General features: G+C 41.0%; 1 protein-coding gene across 1 annotated transcript in view; it reads left to right on the top strand.

The window, feature by feature from the left end:
* The first annotated feature begins 14,044 nt into the window (after positions 1-14,044).
* Positions 14,045-14,671, top strand: part of LOC111582809 (uncharacterized) — a 51,240-nt gene continuing 50,613 nt past the window's right edge. Inside the window, exon 1 of the mRNA XM_055010616.1 lies at positions 14,045-14,133. The gene's annotated coding sequence lies outside the window, so the exon portion shown is untranslated. The remainder of the gene's footprint in view (positions 14,134-14,671) is intronic.

Genomic DNA, 14,671 nt, shown 5'->3' on the forward strand with positions numbered 1-14,671 from the left:
ACGCATGCACAGGGAGAACATGCAAACTCCATGCAGAAAGATCCCGGGAAAGCCGGGACGCGAACCAGGGATCTTCTCGCTGCAAGGCGAAAGTGCTAACCACTACGCCACTGTGCAGCCCTGTATCATAGTTAATAATGAAAATTATCAAAGGAAAAAACATAGTTCAGTCAGTGTGATTCTTGTAGGAGACAGTAAACAATGAAGAGGAAGGGAACCACCAGCAGCTTTTCCCAGCCTTAAAGAAGAGAGGAGGAAGAACATCCCAGAGAGGAGATGGAAGAGGAAGAGTTGAGAGAGAGAGAAAGGAATAAAGGCATGCAGAGCTCAGACAGCGAAAGGTAAATCAGAGACTATCTCTGGTCCAGCTGTTCCACATGCTATGAATATTGCTTTAGTATAATATATCTGAGTAAGAGGTACACCTGTCGCAATAATTACCTTTTTGGACAAATTATTATCTGACGTAGTTAGTCTTTTAATTTTAAGATGATAAGTAGATCCTTAATTCTTAAGAATATCCAAATATTGTAATTATAGAATTATTGTAAGAAATGTCTCAAATAAAGAGCATCAAAATATAAAAACACAAATCTAAGACAATAAATAAAATGATCTGGACTCTGACTCTGTTGTAGATGAATTGATAATGTAATCATTGTGGCAGGCTGAACATAAGCATAGATCACACAAATGCAGATTTCCCAAAACAGTGCATAGGAGCAACATTGTCTAGTCTTAATCTAATTTGTTGCTAAATTTAAGAAACATTTTTAACATATCTAGCGTTTGGTTTCTTCAAAGTGTATAAGGTTGACTTTATTTCAGTTTAAATCTTTTCCCCTTTCTGCTAGACATATCAAATCACATATTGTGATTGACGGCTAATAAGAACAACTCATGTTTAGGATTGGTTTGACAAATACAAATGATATTTACTTATTTAACATACTTATTTCAGCAGTATTTGCATCAATTTGATAACGCCTGCTGGTTGGTTTCATACAAATCCGTCATTCCATTTTTGAGTAATGTTGCTAGGCTCCGCCTACTCTGTGCATATATATATATATATATATATATATACATATATACATACATATATATATATATATATATATATATATATATATATATATATATATATATATATATATATATATATATATATATATACTCTGTGTGTATATATATATACCCCGACCGGGGCTTGACGTTTTCAGGGGAACCTAATTTATTCTGACCGAGTAGTAAGTGCAGAAATACATTTTTCATTATCCCAATGTTGGGACAATGTTTCGCGTGGAAGGACACTTAGATTGGTCAAGCTGATGGTGAGTAGGGTTGCCACCTTTCAGAAATGAAAATAAAGGACGCCCACCATGGCTCCTTGGGGCCACAGTTCAGTAAAGTTGGAAAGATGTTCACAGATTCAGACTTCCAGCATCAATAACTCATTAGATATACACTATATTGCCAAAAGTATTCGCTCACCCATCCAAATAATCAGAATCAGGTGTTCCCATCACTTCCATGGCCACAGGTGTATAAAATCAAGCACCTAGGCATGCAGACTGCTTTTACAAACATTTATGAAAGAATGGGTCGCTCTCAGGAGCTCAGTGAATTCCAGCGTGGAACTGTGATAGGATGCCACCTGTGCAACAAATCCGATCGTGACATTTCCTCGTTCCTAAATATTCCACAGTCAACTGTCAGCTGTATTATAAGAAAGTGGAAGTGTGTGGGAACGACAGCAACTCAGCCACCAAGTGGTAGGCCACGTAAACTGATGGAGCGGGGTCAGTGGATGCTGAGGCACATAGTGCCAAGAGGTCGCCAACTTTCTGCAGAGTCAATCGCTACAGACCTTCAAACTTCATGTGGCCTTCAGATTAGCTCAAGAACAGTGCTTCAGCAGAGAGCTTCATGGAATGGGTTTCCATGGCCGAGCAGCTGCATGCAAGCCATACATCACCAAGTGCAATGCAAAGCGTGGGATGCAGTGGTGTAAAGCACGCTGCCACTGGACTCTACAGCAGTGGAGACGCCTTCTCTGGAGTGACGCATCGCGCTTCTCCATCTGGCAATCTGATGGATGAGTCTGGGTTTGGTGGTTGCCAGGAGAACCATACTTGTGGGACTGCATTGCGCCAAGTGTAAAGTTTGGTGGAGGGGGGATTATGGTGTGGGCTTGTTTTTCAGGAGCTGGGCTTGGCCCCTTAGTTCCAGTGAAAGGAACTCTGAATGCTTCAGCATACCAAGACATTTTGGACAATTCCATGCTCCCAACTTTGTGGGAACAGTTTGGAGCTGGCCCCTTCCTCTTCCAACATGACTGTGCACCAGTGCACAAAGCAAGGTCCATAAAGACATGGATGACAGAGTCTGGTGTGGATGAACTTGACTGGCCTGCACAGAGTCCTGACCTCAACCCGACAGAACACCTTTGGGATGAACTGGAGCGGAGACTGAGAGCCAGGCCTTCTGGTCCAACATCAGTGTGTGACCTCACAAATGCGCTTCTGGAAGAATGGTCAAAAATTCCCATAAACACACTCCTAAACCTTGTGGACAGCCTTCCCAGAAGAGTTGAAGCTGTTATAGCTGCAAAGGGTGGACCAACGTCATATTGAACCCTATGGATTAGGAATGGGATGTCACTTATGTTCATATGCGAGTCAAGGCAGGTGAGCGAATACTTTTGGCAATATAGTGTATGTTGTCAAAACATAAACAATGCCTTTTTCCCGTCGTTGTAAGGTGGACAATGTGCTACAAGCCCAGTTTTATCAAAAGTAGCTGTCTTTCGAGTTGCAGGAATAACATTGGTGTCAACAGGAGCCAGCTGAAGGCTGCAGTGATTTTGGTGACACTACAGAGACCAAGATTGAAGTTATAGAATATTTGTGTCTCTCTTTGCTGTTGCAGCGGTTTTGCAGAGAGTTCCTGTGCGTTCGTCACACAGCCAGGTGCATATAGACATCAATGATATTTGTGCAGCTTGAAAGACAGCTACTTTTGATAAAACTGGGCTTGTAGCACATTGTCTGCCTTACAACGACGGGACAAAGGCATTGTTTATGTTTTGACAACCTATATCTAATGAGTTATTGATGTCAGAAGTCCAAATCTGTGAAAATCTTTCCAACTTTACTGAACTTGGGGCCACTACCACCCAAGGAGTGATATATTTAATTCTGAAAAAGCATTTAGCCATACTTAAAGCTTTAAGTGCTTTATTAACATGAAACTAAGAGTTTTGTATTGTTTTATGATCACAGGTTCTACCTGAAAAGAAGTGGCATCATTTTAAACAGTGAAAACATACTAATGAAATAAAATGTAATGAGCAACCAGTGAGCAGTACTGTATCCCGCAAAAACATAAACAACTGAATGTAGAATACTGGACAACGAAATTCTTTACAGACATTTTCTTCATCTAAATGTAAATCTTAACACAGTTAATGTGTTAACTTATTTATGTGTGTATGCATGTACTTGTTGATTTATTTAGTGCTGTTAACATATCAGAGTTCTGAGTGAGTTTTTCTTTAGATAGTCAAAGGCCATTTATTGATTACATATAGGCTATTACATAAATGTTTATTAAAAACTAAAAAGCATTAAAAAATACTAAACAACTTAAGCATTTATTGAGTCACTAAAATACTGTAGAGTCTGTGGCCACATCAGCATGATTATAAGCATCCTCAGGTAAATTCACAACCATATACTGATGTCCCTTACTGTACCGACTTCAGGAGATGATTGGGGGATGATAAACTGTGACCTACTGGTTGGGTTCTCTCTGTTCTCATATTTCTTACATGTTGGTCTCCTGATGCTGCTTTACTTCAGCCAGTCCATGAGCAACAGATAACACAGTTTGCCTTGTTCTCATTGCCAGGGGTTCCACTCTTCCCACTCACGTCGGTACATTTACAAACATTTTTGCTTCTGTGGACGTGGTGGAGTTTCGGGTGTAGACATTTTTAAACACGCGGGTGCAGCGTGATCTGCTGGACCTGGCATCGGGTCCTCGCTACATAGGTCCTACGAAGTTTAAATTGGCTGCCCTTAGTATTTCCTGTGTTTTATTTTGTTCCTTATGCAATTTTGATGAGTGTGTGACAGACGTGCATGGGGCATTTATAAAAATATGGAACAGTTTGCGTCCCATATTGATTCAATACGGGACGCAACAATTAATTGTCAAATAAAGGACTCAATTCAATTCAATTTAGTTTATTTGAAAGGGGACAGTACAATTTCATAAAACACATGATCACACATGGTTAAAAAAGCGAGAATTAGCCAGAAGGCTAGTTTTCATCTGTAGTCCCCTGGCCATGATGTAAAAAAGCAGTAAAATACATCTACAAGAGAAAAACATAAATAGACACATGATAGGACACTAAATATAACAAATAACATATACAACTAACTGTTAAGAGAGCACAAGGCACACAATGCCTATAAAATATAAGATACATATTCAAACACTTACTGTACAATTAAGAGAAACTGAGACATCACATTTGATCACATCAAAACATCACAAATAGGCTTGTCTTTTAGTGTTGGCAGCTATAGGTGTCAATAAGCCACATTTTCAATTTTTTTGTGAAGACTTTATAAGCAGTTTAACCTCCTCTGGTACTGAGCTCCTCACTGACCAGGCCGACTTACTGAAAGTGCTCCTGCGCAGAGGAATGAAACAATCACCTCTGACAGAGCCTCGAGTGACACGCACAGAGCTGTTTCTTTGGCTGATGAACTCTGCCAGAGGATCTGGAGCCAAATCATGCACTACTTTATAAATCAGATTTAAATCTGCAAATGTGTGAAGACTGTCCCAGTGTAAAAAAATGTGTTTTTTTTTTAAATTACACAGTAATGATAATGCCTAGGTTTTTTTTTAATCCATAACTTTAATTGCTTGTTTGTACAAAACTTCCAAAGGGTTTCTTGCACTCTAACCAGCCTGGGACCAACTGGTTAGGCAATAGTTGAAGTGACTGAAAATCATTGAATGCAAGTACATTTTTGCGGCTTCAGTTGACATTTCATTTCGAATTCCGCGAAAATTTGCGAGATTTAACTTGATTTTTTTTTATACAAGTTGTTATGTGCTTTAAAGGAAAGCTGTGAATCTATTATTAACCCAAGACCCAAGAACCCTCCATTAAAATGTATGTCGGGGTCAGGTGATACTCTATGTATTTTGGTGAAATACATGCCAACAGTTTTAGAAACATTTAGCTGTAGACAGCACTCCTGCAACTAAGCTGTAACACAGGACATTGTTTTAATGAGTTTAGCAGCAACAGTGTCTTTGGAGCGACCATGGACAAAGAAGACCGTGTCGTCTGCATACATTAAGCATTCAGCGTAGGGACAAACAGTGGGCAAATTATTAATATAAAGACTAAATAAAAGGGGGCCTAATATAGATCCCTGAGGGACTCCGGAGGTTAGCTTAAGAGAACCAGATCTGCAGTTGTTAACTGATACAGATTGTGTTCGATCATGCAGATATGATTCAATCCAGCTCACAGCATTGTGAGAGAAGTTAAATTCTGAGAGCTTGGTAAGAAGAACAGAGTGATTTACAGTATCGAATGTTTTCCTGAGGTCCAAAAACACCGCCCCTACAACTCCACCCTTATCGAGAAAAGATTTTATTTTCCTCAATGAAGAGGCATGTAGCCATTTCAGTAGAGTGCTTGGATCTGAAGCCAAACTGCATGGCGTGGAGAGAGGGGGAACTGCTGTTTAAGTGATGGACTATCTGCTCTGCCACCCATTTTTCTGCAATTTTGGAAATGGCCGGAAGAATGCTTATTGGTCGGTAGTTATGCAGAGAGGTTGACTCACCGGATTTAAAAACAGGGGTAACAATAGCAGATTTCCAGGCCTTAGGAAAATGACCAGATGAAATTGAAAGATTAATGATTGAAGCAATAGGGGTGGAAAGAGCTGAACCTAGATCTTTAAGCATGTTCATGTCCGTTCCAAAAACATCCTTTGCTTTAGATGGTTTGAATGACTGAATTAAGTGGACAACTTTGGCCTCAGTAATATTTGCAATGGTAAAGGACTGCGTTGCAGACAATGCAGGATATTCCTTCCTTTGTTTTACTGTAAACTTATCAGATTTCTGACACAGATTCAATGAAGTAGTTATTAAAAGCATCAGCCATCACTTGAGGTTCCGTCAGGATTTTTCCATTTAATTGAATTTGCATTAGTTTTGTTTTATTTTGTTGGGAATCACCCAATAATTTTTTAATATAATTCCAGGTTATTTTAGAATTTCCTCTTGCACTACTCAAAGCAGTAATAAAAAAAATTAGCTTTAGATTTTATTTCTTCAACCACCCTATTTCTCAGTGAAATAAATTGGTGTCTGTTACGTCGTGATTTGACTGATAACTTCAGAGTGATCTCGTTCTTTCATCAGTTTCAGAATAGATTTGTTTAACCAAGGAAGGCCATTCTTTCTAGCTTTTAGTTTAAATATCTGTGTAAATTGTGTAATAATTTGTTGTATTTTGTTAGTAAATTTAGAACAATCCTCATCTAAATTTTTGTCAGCAAGTAATTCATCCCAGTTTACTTCTTGGATTGAATCTTGGAAATTTTGTTGTTCCTGTTTTGGTATCCTGTAGAATTCGGTGGCAGCCAAGGGTTTAAAGCGTTTTTTTATTTAATTTTCTTGTAACCATTATAAGATTGTGATCAGACAATCCTGTGAGCATATTGTATGAGTTCGAGATTCTTTCTGGCCTATTAGTAAAAGCTAGATCAATCTGAGTACTGGTGGAGTTTGTTATTCTCGTAGGGCCATTAATTACCTGAGTCTAGGGCTGCCACAAACGACGCGTCGACGAATCGCCTGAGCACGATACGTCATCAAAAGCGGACGTGAGCGCGCAATGCAACAGAAATCACCGTCCGAGTGGAGCGCGGAACACGCATGGACATCCGCGCCGCATCGTGCATATATAGTATATGCACGATGCGGCGCTCCACTCGGACGGTGATTTCTGTTGCATTGCGCGCTCACTTCCGCTTTTGATGACGTATCGTGCTCAGGCGATTCGTCGACGCGTCGTTTGTGGCAGTCCTACCTGAGTCATATCCATATTATCCATAAACTTTTTCAATTTTTTCCTAACTTCGTTAACTTCCCAGGTAACATTTAGGTCACCCATTATTATCACCTCTTTTGCAAGACTGAGTTGTTTCAATAAAATTTCCAACTTTTCATAAAAATCTGTGTTTGAAGGAGGCCTATAAATTGTAAAAGACATTTGCTGTGACAAGGAAACAGTTAATCCAAGAAATTCTAATCCATTCTCATCTGTAACATGTATCTCATTACAATTAAAAGTGTCCTTGACATAAATCATAACGCCTCCTCCCTTGGAACCCTGTCTGTCTTTTCTAAACATTTTATAACCAGGTACAGATAGTATTGCTGAGGGCGAAGATTCATGAAGCCATGTCTCAGAGGCAAAGAAAGTCAATATTTGAGTCAGTGAGAAGGTGATGGACCTGATCACTTTTTGTTTGAATACTTCGTATATTTAAGTGTGCACAAAGAATGCCTTTTGTTTTTTTGTGTTGGGTCCCATATTAATTTAGAGTTGTTAACGGTTTGAAACACCCTGAATTCCCGGTGTTTTAGTATTGCGGGATTTGGCAACCGCCTGTTTTTTTTTTTTATTGGCAATGTTTGTATGTAGCTTTACGCTGCCAGCTTCTGCATCAGCAAAAAAAAAAAACCTCCAGCTGCTGTGCAGCTCCCAAACCCACAGGAGAGCAAAAACGGGGCTCCGGTCCCACCTGCCGGCGAAGCAGAACTCCGGCGACCAGAGGCCAACGAGGCGGCCGCCACAGCATGCACACTCGACGCCATCCCTGGCAAACGCGGCGATCCGTCCAGCGCCAACCGCAGACCAGCTGGTGCCGACGGAGACCCAGCCAGAGGCGATGACGACCCAAATACCAACGAAGGTGGTCCGGCCTTCATCGAAGATTATTCGACTGGCTGCAGTGTAGGTCCAGCTGGCTGTATTGTCAGCCCAGGTCCAAGCCCAGCCAGCAGTGGTGCTAGCCCAGCTAGCAGGGGTGGAGGCCCAGCCAGCAGTGGTGTCAGCCCAGCCAGCAGGGGTGGAGGCCCAGCTAGCAGAGATGGACGCCCAACTAGCAGTGACGTTAGTTGAGCTAGCAGTGGTGTTAGCCCGGCTGCCCGAGGTGAAGGCCCAGTTAGCAGAGATGTTGACCCAGCTGGCAAAGGTGGAGGCCCAGCTGGCACTGGCCCAGGTTTTAGTTTAATATCACCAGCCAAAAGAAGTATCAGCAAGAGATTAAAAACACCCAGGAGTGGTTTGCCTATACCAGCCTGTTCCTGCTCACCTGGGGGTGGCCTGGCGTGGCCACAGTCCAGTACCCTTGTGAACAGCATGTGCTGCCTCCATCTGGCTGGATACAAGGTTAGAGTATCCCTTTTTCTTGGACAGATTGAACTTAGCAAAAGATAGAGAGTTATCCAAACAATAAAGGAATGCGTTGACAGCACAATCCAAGGTCCAATTTGTTCTTCGGATGACTTTTTAAGCAAACCCCCAGGACTTGCAAAACTATGTGTCTGCACCACGGCAGCCATTACTGCCTCTCACTGGTTATCGATTCCATATTTTAAGGGACAGGTGGCAACCCTAATGGTGAGTTCTATTGCAATATTGGAATTAATGCAACGTTTCCTTAAACATTCTGTCCCTTGTAACATGTAAAAGAATCTTGGTTTAATATATAGTAACCTCTCCTCCGTGTTAGAGGCTCCGAGAGATGCTTACTAATGGCTTTGTTGAACATGTAATGAGGGGGGCCGTTTTCTTCATGTATCGCAGCTCATTTTCTTCTAAAGAAGTCTCTCTACCCTTTATGGGAGAGGAACGTTTTCCCTCGAAACTGTCAAGACACCGCGGTTCATACAGGGTCATAAATAGGACTCCAGTTCAGGGAGTCTTCTCTGTGTCTTTTTGTTCATCAATGTGTTCCACATCACTGTGTTCTGATTTAATTTGGAGTTGCTTATTTTTGTGTGTAGCAAAAGGGATGTTGTTACTATGGGTTCAAGGCAGAAGATGTCAACAAAAAGAGTATGTCATCAGGTCTGATTAAGGTCATTTTATATAATGTGAATGGGCTTCTCAATCCTATCAAGAGGAGTAAGTTATTGAGCAAAATGAAAAGGGACAAGGTGGGAGTTGTGTTCCTACAGGAAACACATCTCTCAGAACCAGAAAACGCTAAACTTAAGCGTATGGGTTACAGCTAGGTCTTCTCAGCCTCATATAAATCCGGACCTAGAAGGGGAGTAACAATACTAATAGCAAGGAACCTCAATTTTGAAGTGCATTCAGAAATCAAAGACAAAGAGGGGAGATATATTATGGTAGGGGGAAGATTAGAGAAGACTGAGGTCACATTTTTGAATGTATATGTGCCGCCCGGAGCAGACTGGGCTCTTTACAAGCAAATTTTTGATCTGATGGTAACTAAAGCTCAGGGCCTCATGATTTGTGGGGGAGATTTAAATATTAGGTTGAACCCAAAGTTGGACTCTTCTCGGGGGACGAGCCCACAGAACAGATCACTCTGCAGAAAAATCAACAATTTGATGCAAGACTCAGGGATAATTGATGTGTGGAGGGAATTTCACCCTGCAACTAAAGATTTTACTTTCTTTTCGTCTTCCTATTCCACCTATTCACGAATTGACTATTTCTTAATGTTCCACGAAGATGTGCATACAATCAAATCATGTGGCATTGTTTTAATGGACATATCGGACCACTGTCCAGTTCAAATAGAGATAAAGTTTCACTTCAAAAGGAGAATTATCTCATGGAGGCTAAATTCCTCCATTCTAAATGAGAAAATGAAGGAGGAATTGAAGGGAGATTTAGAGAAATACCCGGAAGAAAATGATAATGGAGAAGTCTCACCCCTTATTCTGTGGGATGCATGCAAAGCAGTGTTATGAGGGAAGACAATTGCTAAAACAGCTGCATTGAAAACATTTTAACCAACAGAAACTACTTAATCTGGAAGCAGAACGACAAAGGCTACACAAAACTACCTTGGGTCCAAATCTTGCCAAAGAAATGAGACAGATAAAATCTCAACTGAATAATATACAAACGCAAAGCATACTTAAAAACATGTTTATTAAACAGAAATACTATGAGGTGGGTAGTAAGTCAACAAAACTATTGGCATACAGACTAAAAAAGCAGCAAGCCGAGAGAACCATCTACAAAATAAGCAACCCCTATGACAAGGAAATAAAATATGACCTGGTTGACATTAGCAACAGTTTTGAAGCATTCTATAAACGTTTATACACTCAACCGAATTTATTTAACGATCATAATGTAGAGTCTGTGCTTAACGGGTTGAATCTCCCAGCAGTGTCAGATGCTCAAAATGAAGCCTTAAAGGCACCAATAACAGCCGAGTAAGTGAATAAGGCTATCTCTAACTTAAAAACCAATAAAAATTTCGGGTTGGACGGATATACGGCCGGATAGTATAAGGTGCTTAAAGAACCACTGACTCCTCTATTACTGAGAACATTTAATTGGGTGCTACAGGAAGGTGAGACTCCCCCCTCTTGGCACAAAGCTGTAATAACAGTTATTCCTAAGCAGGGAGGAGATAGATCCGACTGTTCAAATTACAGGCCAATGAGCCTTTTAAATCAGGACTATAATTTTTTTGCCTCAATAATGGCTAAAAGACTAGAGAGGATCCTACCCGAAATTATACATCTAGACCAAACAGGTTTTATAAAACAGCGGCAAACTCAAGATAATATCAGGCGCACCTTACATGTGATTCAAAAAATAGGCCAGGAACAAATTAAAGCAGCCATTGTGAGTCTAGATGCAGAAAAAGCCTTTGACTCTGTATACTGGTCATTCTCATATAAAACACTGTACAAATTTCAGTTCCATGCAACCTTCATTCAGACAATGAAAGCTCTGTATAACAATCCAATAGCAAGAATAAAAGCTAATGGTTCTCTATCAGGGTCCTTTGAACTGGAACGCGGATGTCGGCAGGGGTGTCCTATCAGCCCCCTCCTGTTTGCACTCTTTAAAGAGCCTTTAAGTCAACTGATTAGGCAAAATGAGGAGATACAGGGAGTGTTACTGGCAGGAGAACACAAGACAGTGATGTTTGCAGATGATGTTCTGGTGTACATGACTCGCCCGGCCAACTCCCTCCCAGCTTTATTACAAACACTTACGGAGTTTGGATCAGTATCAGGGTATAAATTGAACACTCACAGATCCCAACTATTAACTTTTAGTTATACGCCCAGTCAGCACATCGGAGACCAATACGCTATTAGGGAAGTAGACAGTATGAAATACCTGGGTGTACAAATACCAAAAGACCTGGCAAGCCTAACCTCGAGAAACTACGAACCACTTCTATCCAACATTAGAAGAGACCTGGCCAGGTGGAGCCTGCTGCCCTTCTGGCGGTTGACCTAGCGCGTCGAGATAATTAAAATGAATATCCTCCCAAGAATTCTTTACTTGTTCCAGACATTGCCAGTTGACATCCCAGACAAGACATTTTTAGAATGGGCCAAGATGCTTTCTAGATTTCTTTGGCAGGGAAAGAAACCCAGAGTCAGACTCAAGACACTCAAACTCCCAAGGGATAAAGGGGCACTGGCGCTCCCTTGTCTAAAAACATACTACATAGCAGCTCAGATCAAACCCCTGATAAATATTTGTAACCCGGGCTTCTCAGCACGATGGAAGTCAATTGAATGCCAGCTCTCCGCCAAGGTCCCGCTACAGGCTATTATTGGAAGTTGTGAGCTAAGACGCCACCTGGGAGAAAACCCTAACCCATGGCTAGACCTTTCAATTAAAAACTGGTTCAAAGTAGCTAAATCCTTGGGGCAAAGGGAACCATATTCTCTGATCAGCTGGGTGGCTTATGACCCAAGTTTTATTCCAAATAGGCTCGATGCAACCTTCAAATCATGGCAGGAGCATGGTCTAAGTTTATATCTGGATTTCTTTGAGACATCCTCACTTAGAAGCTTCCAAGAATTGAGGGAGCAGTACGGCTTAGCCAGGCAGGACTTCTTTAGGTTTCTACAATTGAGACACCATATTGACAAAATACTAAATAAAGTGGACTTGGATGAATCAAAATCTGGACCTGGTATATTAGGAGTTTTTATCTCAGCCTATAGGGCAGATGCAGGCCTCAGAACAATCTCTAAATTATACAAGGGTCTCTTAGAGTTAAATGGGGTGAATACATCCCACATAAAAGAAAAGTGGGAAAGAGAGGGAAACTTTACCATGTCATTGGAGGAATGGGAAGACCTGAATGACAAACAATGGAAAACAACCAATTAACTGTCCTGGAGAGAGTTTAACTGGAAAAATATGGTGAGATTCTTCATAACACCAGCTCAGAAACAATTCAGGGAGAGGCGGGCTGCTTGCTGGAGAGGATGTGGCAATTTGGGGGCAAACCATTATCGTGTTTTGGGGGTGTCCTAGGATTCACAGCTTCTGAAAGATGATCAGAGATAGCATGGAGAAGGTTTTAAGAATTAAGATTGATCTTTGTTTCCAGGTCTTATACTTTGGTAAGACACCACCACAACTCTTTGGTTACCCTAAGATATATTTGTCTAGAACTCTGTTGGCTGCCAGCTTAAAAAGCCATTACAAAAAAATGGCTATGTCAGGACCCACCCTCTATAGAAGACTGGTTTAGTGTGGTGCGTGATATTTATGTAATGGAGAAATTAACATTTGCACTGAGACTCAAAACAGATGTGTCTGAGAAATGTTGGAATGATTGGATTGAGTTTATTAGCCCATATAGATCAGACTTTAAATGACATAAGTTGTAATATGACACCCCTGGTTCTCTGCTACACAGGTTTATTTGTTTTTGTTTTGTTTTGTTTGTCTCTATTCGTTTTGTCAGTTTATCTATTTTCCTGGTGTGTATGTATGTGTTCTATTTTTAAATTTTTTATACACTTGTTCCGCATGTCTGTTCGTTTATAAAATTGAAAAACAGTTTGCAATGTACGCTTGTAAGAAATTGTGTATCTGCTGACGTCTTTATGGAATAAAAAGAGAATTACAAAAAAAAAAAAAAATCTAAATGAATAATGAAAAACATAACATAAATAATTTATTTTTTTTCACTGGCTCCCTGTCCATTTTAGAATTGATTTTAAGATTTTACTGATCATTTTTAAAGCTTGCCTTGGCCTTGCCCCTGGCTATATTTTAGACGTTAACCCCGTACGCAGCCTTAGATCCTCGTGTGGGTCCCTCCTGATCATTCCTTAAATCCAAAGGAACGATCAGGCCTTCTCCATCAGGGCCCCTCGGCTTTGGAACCACCTGCCTGAGGAGATTTAAGGCTCACAGAATCAGTAACTTCTTTTAAATCCCACTTTTTTAGACTTGCCTTCAAGAAAAGTTTTCTTTTATTTCTCGTTTATCACTCTCTGCCTTTTTGTCCCTTTAAAAATTTTCACTGCTTGTAGTCCCTCTTTCTAATCTCCTGATCTTAATCTATTTCTATCTTTTATTTTCTCTTCAGCTTCTCTCTTAACCCCCTTGTGTGATGTCATCCTTTTAACCAGTTTTTAATTAGCTATCCATTCTGTACATTTTTGTAATTTTTTCTTTGTGAATGTTCTTCCTAAAGGTGCTATACAAATAAAGTTAGTATTATTATTATTATATATTTAATTTCAAGTTGTCCTTAATTATTATCTAAAATATGTTTTAAAATGTAGTTAAAAGACTTGACTTAATATTCTTTGCTTGTACAGTGAATTTTCCTCACTGCTTCTGTTCATCCGGCAGAGGGCTCTGCTGCTCTGACATCAGGCTGCTGTCCTCTCGCGGCATCCCGTCTGTTATCGCGGTATTTGTGTGCCGACATTTTGTGCCGCATTAGAAGCAGCAGATTCCCGCAGAGAGGAGAGGCGAAGAAAAGAGCGACGTTCATGAGTTAAACCTCACTGTTTTTGTTGACTAATTTCTCGGTAAGAATCCACCTGCGGCAGCCCGCTCCATGACGCACCCACACCGGGAGCTGAGCACGACAGGAGCCGCTGGAAGCACGCATCCTGCTCGCTGTTCCGCTCCGACACACACACACGCACACACACAAAGTCAGGCATTAGCTAGCATTAGCCTGCTAGCACGCTAAGCTGAACTAGTTACAGTCAGGACTCCTTCTGCAAACCAGCTAGTTAACTCTGCGTGTTAGGAACTGCGTGTAGAGGCTTCACATTCGTGTTTAGTAAATACAGTGAATACTTGTTTAAAAAGGTTTCGGTAGTTTTGTGTTATCCGGAGCTGCTAGCTACGGTTAGCTGGAAGGTTGTAATTAGTGCATTCTCCATTGCGGTTTGCTGTTGTGGTTTCTTTGCTCTGTGCGCTGAGGCGTTGGGAGGACAGTTTTTGGGTTTGGTCTCTGAACGGTTGTCTCTTTTACCGTCGGTCTCGGCCCACCTGAAGCCACAGACTCAGGCCACGCCCTCTGCCGTGAAGCCTTCCATAGCACGAGCTGCTGAAGTT

Source organism: Amphiprion ocellaris, chromosome 5 (genome assembly GCF_022539595.1).
Source record: "Amphiprion ocellaris isolate individual 3 ecotype Okinawa chromosome 5, ASM2253959v1, whole genome shotgun sequence".
Classification (NCBI taxonomy): domain Eukaryota; kingdom Metazoa; phylum Chordata; class Actinopteri; family Pomacentridae; genus Amphiprion; species Amphiprion ocellaris.